This window comes from Puntigrus tetrazona, chromosome 20 (genome assembly GCF_018831695.1).
Source record: "Puntigrus tetrazona isolate hp1 chromosome 20, ASM1883169v1, whole genome shotgun sequence".
Lineage (NCBI taxonomy): Eukaryota > Metazoa > Chordata > Actinopteri > Cypriniformes > Cyprinidae > Puntigrus > Puntigrus tetrazona.
Window position 1 is genome coordinate 3,425,623 of NC_056718.1, and position 6,765 is coordinate 3,432,387.

At 47.6% G+C, this 6,765-nt stretch overlaps 1 pseudogene; it reads left to right on the top strand.

Moving 5' to 3' along the window:
- Positions 1–3,944: 3,944 nt before the first annotated feature.
- LOC122324804 lies at positions 3,945–6,519 on the top strand (annotated as a pseudogene).
- Positions 6,520–6,765: the final 246 nt, after the last annotated feature.

A 6,765-nucleotide genomic window follows, 5' to 3' on the forward strand; every position in this document is an offset into this window, starting at 1 on the left:
CACGGGCCGGCCTCCATTGTCTGCGGTTCCCTCTGGGACTGGCAGGCTGTGACGTGGCCCGAGCTAGTCTCGTCCAAGCACATGTAATGGCAGGTCTTTCACCACTCCCACTTCCACTGGCCAGGTGCTCCACACCACCGACAGGTCGCCGTGTGTCTGTGTGCATGCAGGTTATTTAGATGAAGACTTTGCACTTGGGGCGTGGAGCCAGGATGTTTGCCCGAGCAAATCCAGGTGGGCACAGAAGGGTTTACCGTTCACCTTGATGTCGATCTCTAAAGCTCCAAGGGGTGGCTCCTGGTGGATGATACAGCCTGCCAGCCATGTCCAACCGGGAAGTGCTGGGTCCTTGGTGGGCATTAGCTCGCTGGTCTGTGTACTGGTTGCTGGGTACCCTCTGGCGCATGTCACTCCTGGTGAAGTTTGTTTATCAAACGTGCAGAACAACCACTTTTTGTGTTAACACCACGTTTTGAATTAACAGTTGTGCATTTGACGTTGAGAGCATAGGTTGTAATTTGGATATATGTTTAAGATTTTTAATTGTAAATTATTATTGTTTACCACAGTAAAATATGCTATTAAATATGTTATTAATTACACTTATTTTAAACACCTTATCTGATGCAGCAGAATTAATAATAACCCTGAAATGCTCGTCCAGTGAGTGCTTAGCCGGATTAATATCAACTCTAAGAAAATGAATTTCCTTGGCCTTAGAAAAAAACATTCCCCCCGTGGTTGGCTAGACCACAGTACTACATCAGTTTTGTAACAAAATCAAGCAATTTAAGTGACGTTAAAGCGTGAGCAATGAATCATCCCGGTACCAAAAAAGTCATCTCCCTCCTGTTACTCCTCCTGTTATCCTCATGAAGTGCTTTGAGCGGCTAGTCATACACCACATCAAGTCTGTCCTCCCCCCTGCCCTGGACCCCTACCAGTTTGCATATCGGTCTAACCGATCAACAGAAGATGCCGTCTCCACTGCCCTCCACTCAGCACTCACCCACCTGGAAACCAAAGACTCACATGTCAGAATGCTGTTCATCGACTTCAGTTCAGCATTCAACACCATAATCCCGCAGCAACTCATCCATAAACTGGGCCAGCTGGGGCTCAACTCCTCCCTGTGCAACTGGCTGCTGGACTTCCTGACAGGGAGACCTCAGGCAGTTCGGGTTGGCAGCAACTCCTCCAGCTCCATCATCATGAACACGGGGGCCCCCCAAGGATGTGTGCTGAGCCCCCTTCTTTTCACTCTGCTGACCCATGACTGTACTCCATCATCCAGCTCTAACCTCTTCATCAAGTTTGCGGATGACACGACTGTGGTGGGTCTTATCAACAACAACAATGAGACACCCTACAGGAGTGAAGTGAGCAGGCTGGCCATGTGGTGCAAAGATAACAATCTCCACCTGAATGTGGAGAAGACAAAGGAGATTGTTATGGACTTCAGGAGAGCGCACACCCAGCATGCTCCACTGATCATCGACGGTGCTGTAGTGGAGAGGGTGAACAGCACCAAGTTCCTGGGTGTGCACATATCTGAAGACCTGTCATGGAGTCACAACACCGCATCACTGGCCAAAAAAGCCCATCAGCGCCTGTACTTTCTCCGTAAACTGAAAAGAGCAAAAGCCCCACCCCCCATCATGCAGAACTTCTACAGAGGCACCATCGAGAGCATCCTGTCCAGCTGCATCACGGTGTGGTACGGAGCCTGCACCGTGTCCTGCCGTAACACACTGCAGCGCATCGTGAGAGCTGCTGAGAAAATCATTGGTGCCTCTCTCTCCCCTCTCTGGGACATTTTTAATGTTCGTCTCACGCGAAAAGCCACCAGGATAGCAGGAGACCCCACCCACCCATCCCACTGCCTCTTCAACCTGCAGCAGTCGGGGAAGAGACTGCGGAGTCTACGAGCCAGAACCAGCAGGCTCAGGGACAGTTTCATCCACCAGGCGGTCAGGAGACTCAACTCCCTACCTACTCTCCCTTCACTCACCTCTACCTCTGGCCCCTGCCTCAGGCCTCAGACCTCAGACTGTGATCCCGCCCCCCACATAAACTCATAATCTCAGGGTCTACACTTTTTGCACCTCAACGCACTACCTCACTTTAACTTAATTTAATTTTCCAACAAGTGCCTTGTCTGTATGTTTAATGTCTGTATGTTTAATGTTGCACTATTTATATTTTAGATATTTTAGATATTTACCATTATTTTATTATACTTTAGTTTTTCATTCTTTTATCTTTATTCTTTTATTCTGCACGATTGCAAGGTCAGAAGGGAAGGAATTTCATCTGTGCTGTATGTTGTACATAGAGCATATTTGACAATAAAGTTGACTTGACTTGACTTGACTTGACTTGATGAACACAGCAACAAATTCAAACGCGAACTTAGCCGAAGTAAACTGCCGAAGAAAGCTGTGTCAAAGGGGGAGACAGGTCTTGGAAGGAGAGAGAAAGAGTGTGACCAGAGGGTCACGGCAAGGTTCCGAAGAGCCGGTCACAGGAAGGTCCTAACGAGCCATGATTCCTGGATGCACAGATGTTTTATCTCCTGGGGGGTTCCCCCTCAAAGAGTTCAGCAATCCAATGAGAAGGAGTCTGTTTTGGGTGCGAAAAATGGTTCTTTGTTTCAACTTCTTCTCATTTTCATTTATATGACCGCCTGCACGAGCGTGTTTCAGGAGTTGAAAATAGTTGGAATACAACACATTACAGTACTATACACCATTGTTTGAGCAATAACAAGATGAGCATTTACTTATGAGACATGGCAGGGTTTTGAATACCTTCACACATAGTTTCAACAAGAATGCAAATATAAGCAGGATACAATTGCTATGTTTGCCCCTGAGGTTAAGTGATAAGAAAAACAACAATTTAATAAAGAGTTGTACATTTTATACAATTTAGGCCAGGGGTGTCAAACTCAATTCCTGGAGGGCCAGAGCCCTGCAGAGTTTAGATGCAACCCTAAATAAACACAACTGATCCAGCTAATCAAGTACTTCAGACATACATAGTATATGTGGCAGCCCTAAAAACAGCGAGGGCCAAACTGTCCCAAGCTATCAGAGATGCAAAACGCGCTTATGCTAAAAGAATCCACAGCCACTTCCAAAACAGCAGTGACCCACGGCGCATATGGCAGGGCATTCAAGCAGTCACCAACTACAAGACAACTCCAGATGTGCTGAATGACTTCTATGTGCGTTTTGAGGCACAGAATAAAACAACGGTCAGGAAGTCCACCCCTCATACTAATGACCCAGTACTCTGCTTCACCACAGCTGACGTGAGGAAAACACTTTATAGAGTTAACCCATGGAAATCTGCTGGACCGGACAACATTCCAGGCAGAGTACTAAAGGAGTGTGCAGAGCAGCTAGCTGATGTCTTCACTGATATCTTTAACATCTCTCTGAGCAGCTCTGTCATTCCAACGTGCCTCAAAACAACAACAATTGTCCCGGTGGATTTCATGCCTCAATGACTATCGTCCCGTCACACTCACACCAATTGTGATGAAATTCTTCGAGAGGCTTGTCATGAGGCACATCAAGTCACAGCTACCACCTTCACTTGACCCATTACAGTTTGCTTATCGTCCAAACCGCTCTACGGATGATGCTATCACCACAACCCTCCATCTCGCCCTCTCACATCTGGACTCTCCGTCCGAATGCTGTTCAATGACTTCAGCTCAGCATTCAACAACATCATCCCTCAGCAACTTATAGAGAAGCTAAGCTTGCTGGGCCTGAACACCTATCTCTGCAACTGGATCCTGGACTTTCTGACAGGCAGACCTCAGTCAGTCTGGATTGGGAACAGTATCTCCAGCACCAGCACACTCCTCAGCTCCTCAGGGCTGTGTGCTCAGTCCACTGCTGTTCACTTTGCTGACTGATGACTGTGCAGCGATGCACAGCTCCAATCATATAATCAAGTTCGTTGATGACATGACCGTGGTGCGTCTCATCAGCAAGAACAACGAGTCAGCTTACAGAGATGAGGTGCAGCAGCTCACAACTTGGTGTAGAGCCAACAATCTATCTCTGAATGTCGACAAGACAAAGGAGATGATTGTTGACTTCAAGCGAGCAAAGAGCGACCATTCTCCACTGTCCATCGACGGGTCCAAGGTGGAGACCGTCAAGAGCACCAAATTCCTTGGTGTTTATCTGGCGGATAACTTCACCTGGTCACTCAACACCAGCTCCATCACCAAGAAAGCACAGCAGTGCCTCTACTTCCTGAGGAGGCTGAGGAAAGCTCATCTCCCTCCACCCATCCTGACTATGTTCTATAGGGGGACCATTGAGAGCATCCTGTGCAGTTGCATCACTGCCTGGTTTGGGAATTGCACCGTATCGGATTGCAAGACCTTCCAAAGGATAGTGAGGACAGCTAAAAAGATCATTGGCGTCTCTCTGCCCTCTATCACGGACATCTACACCACACACTGCATCCGCAAAGCCCACAATATAGTACAGGACCCCACACACCCCTCACAAACATTATTCACCCTCCTGCCATCTGGAAAGAGGTAACGGAGCATTCGGGCCCTCACAACCAGACTGCTGAACAGTTTCTTCCCACAAGCCATCAGACTCCTCAATAACCACACCTGAATGGACTTCCTGTTCCATAAGCATTCTTGCACGTCATATTTATTGTTGTGCACTTCATATTTATTGTTGTTTGTATTTTGTGTTCTTGCAGTAATTATGTCTTTGCCTTGCACTAATTTTGTCTTTGCACTGTTTGCACCAGTTTGCACACTGGGTTTGCACTCTACTCCCCTGCTGTTTGCACTAGTCTGCACTCTTTGCACTTTATGTGGCTAAGGCACTGTCTTAGCTCAATATGTGAGTTCTTTTGTATTGTGGTGTAAGTGTGACTCCATGTAGCACCAGGTCCTGGAGAAACGTTGACACATTTCACTATGTACTGCACAGCTATATGTAGTTGAAATGACAGTAAAAGCCACTTGACTTGACTTGACTTGACTTGCATCCAATTCTAGATCTTCGCAGGTTGAACCGCTCTCTCAGAACATACAAGTTCAAGATGTTGACAATCAAGATGACTGTTTCTCAAATCCAGTCAGAAGACTGGTTTATGACAATCGATCTAAAGGATGCATATTTTCACATAGAAATCTTCCTGAGGTTTCTGAGGTTCGCTTTCGTGGGTTATCATTTCTTCCATCAGTATTAGGTTCTTCCATTCGGCATAGCCCCGCACATATACCAAATGCATGGATGCAGCTCTGGCTCCTCTGTGACTCCAGGACATTCGCATTCTCAATTACATAGACGACTGGTTAATTCTAGCCCAGTCTAAAGAGCTAGCACTTCGACATCGGGATGTCGTCCTGGCTCATCTCAAATCTCTGGGGCTGAGACTCAATGCCAAGAAAAGCGTTCTCACTCCTGCTCAGAGGACAACATATCTAGGAGTTGTATGGCATTCGGTCACGATGCTGGCACAACTGTCTCCAGCATGCATCGAATCCATTCTAAACACCCTAAAGGAAATCAAGCTAGATCGGAAAGTGACTGTTTATCACTTTCAGAGAGTTCTAGGTCTCATCGCAGCTGCATCCACAGTAATACCCTTGGGCCTTCTGCACACTCCAGTTGTGGCTCAGAGCCAGGGGATTTCATCCAAGGGCCAATTCCCAAAAGCAAATAAGGGTTATGCGTCAGGCGCTCCATACCCTTTCTATGTGGTTCAGACCTCGGTTTCTGACCTTGGGTCCCACTCTAGGTCCTTGTTGTCATCACAAGATGCTAACGACAGACGTTTCCTTCATGGGCTGGGGAGCGGTCTTAGATGGCCGTGCAGCCCAGGGGATCTGGAGTGGTCACCTTCTCGCATGGCATATCAGTTGCCTTGAGATGATGGCTCTATTTCAGGCCCTGAAATATTTCCTCGAGTAGTTGAGAGGCTACCATTTCCTAGTGCGGGTGGACAAGTTCCTGTCCCTCAGGGTGATTTACATTCCTGGGCATATGAATGTGGGAGCAGACATGCTGTCCAGACAAGCTATGACACATGGGGAATAAAAACTCCACCCCGAAGTAGTGAGTCTAATCTGGGAGAAATTCTATGTAGCAGAGGTGGACCTCTTTGCCTCACAGGAGACAGCACAATGTCCCCTTTACTACTGTCTGACTCATCCAGCTCCCCTGGGTCTGGACGCAATGGCCCACAAGTGGCCCAGACGGTGTCTTTTTTTACGCATTTCCTCCGATAGCTCTGCTCCACGGAGTCCTGGCAAAGGTTCGTCAACAGGGCCTGTGCCTCTTATTGATAGCGCCTTGTTGGCCAACCAGAGTATGGTTCTCAGATCTAATAGCCCTTCTTGACAGTTCACCATGGGCAATTCCGATCAGGAGGGATCTTCTGTCTCAGGCACAGGGGACAATATTTCATCCCCGGTCCGAGCTCTGGAACCTTTACGTATGGCCCCTGAAGGGGACCAACTGAGAAATGCTGGCCTTCCAGCCAATGTAATAGATATTATTCTAAGCGCTAGGGCTCCCTCCACCAGAAAGTCTTATGCCCTCAGATGGCGTGCTTTTGAAGATTGGTGCATGACACATCATGCAGACAGTTCACTGCCAGATTGTTTCAGCGCTGGAGTTTCTGCAAGAGAAATTGTCCTCTGGCACATGCCCTAGTACTCTCAGAATTTACGTGGCTGCCATTTCGGCCTGCCATATTCTGATTGAT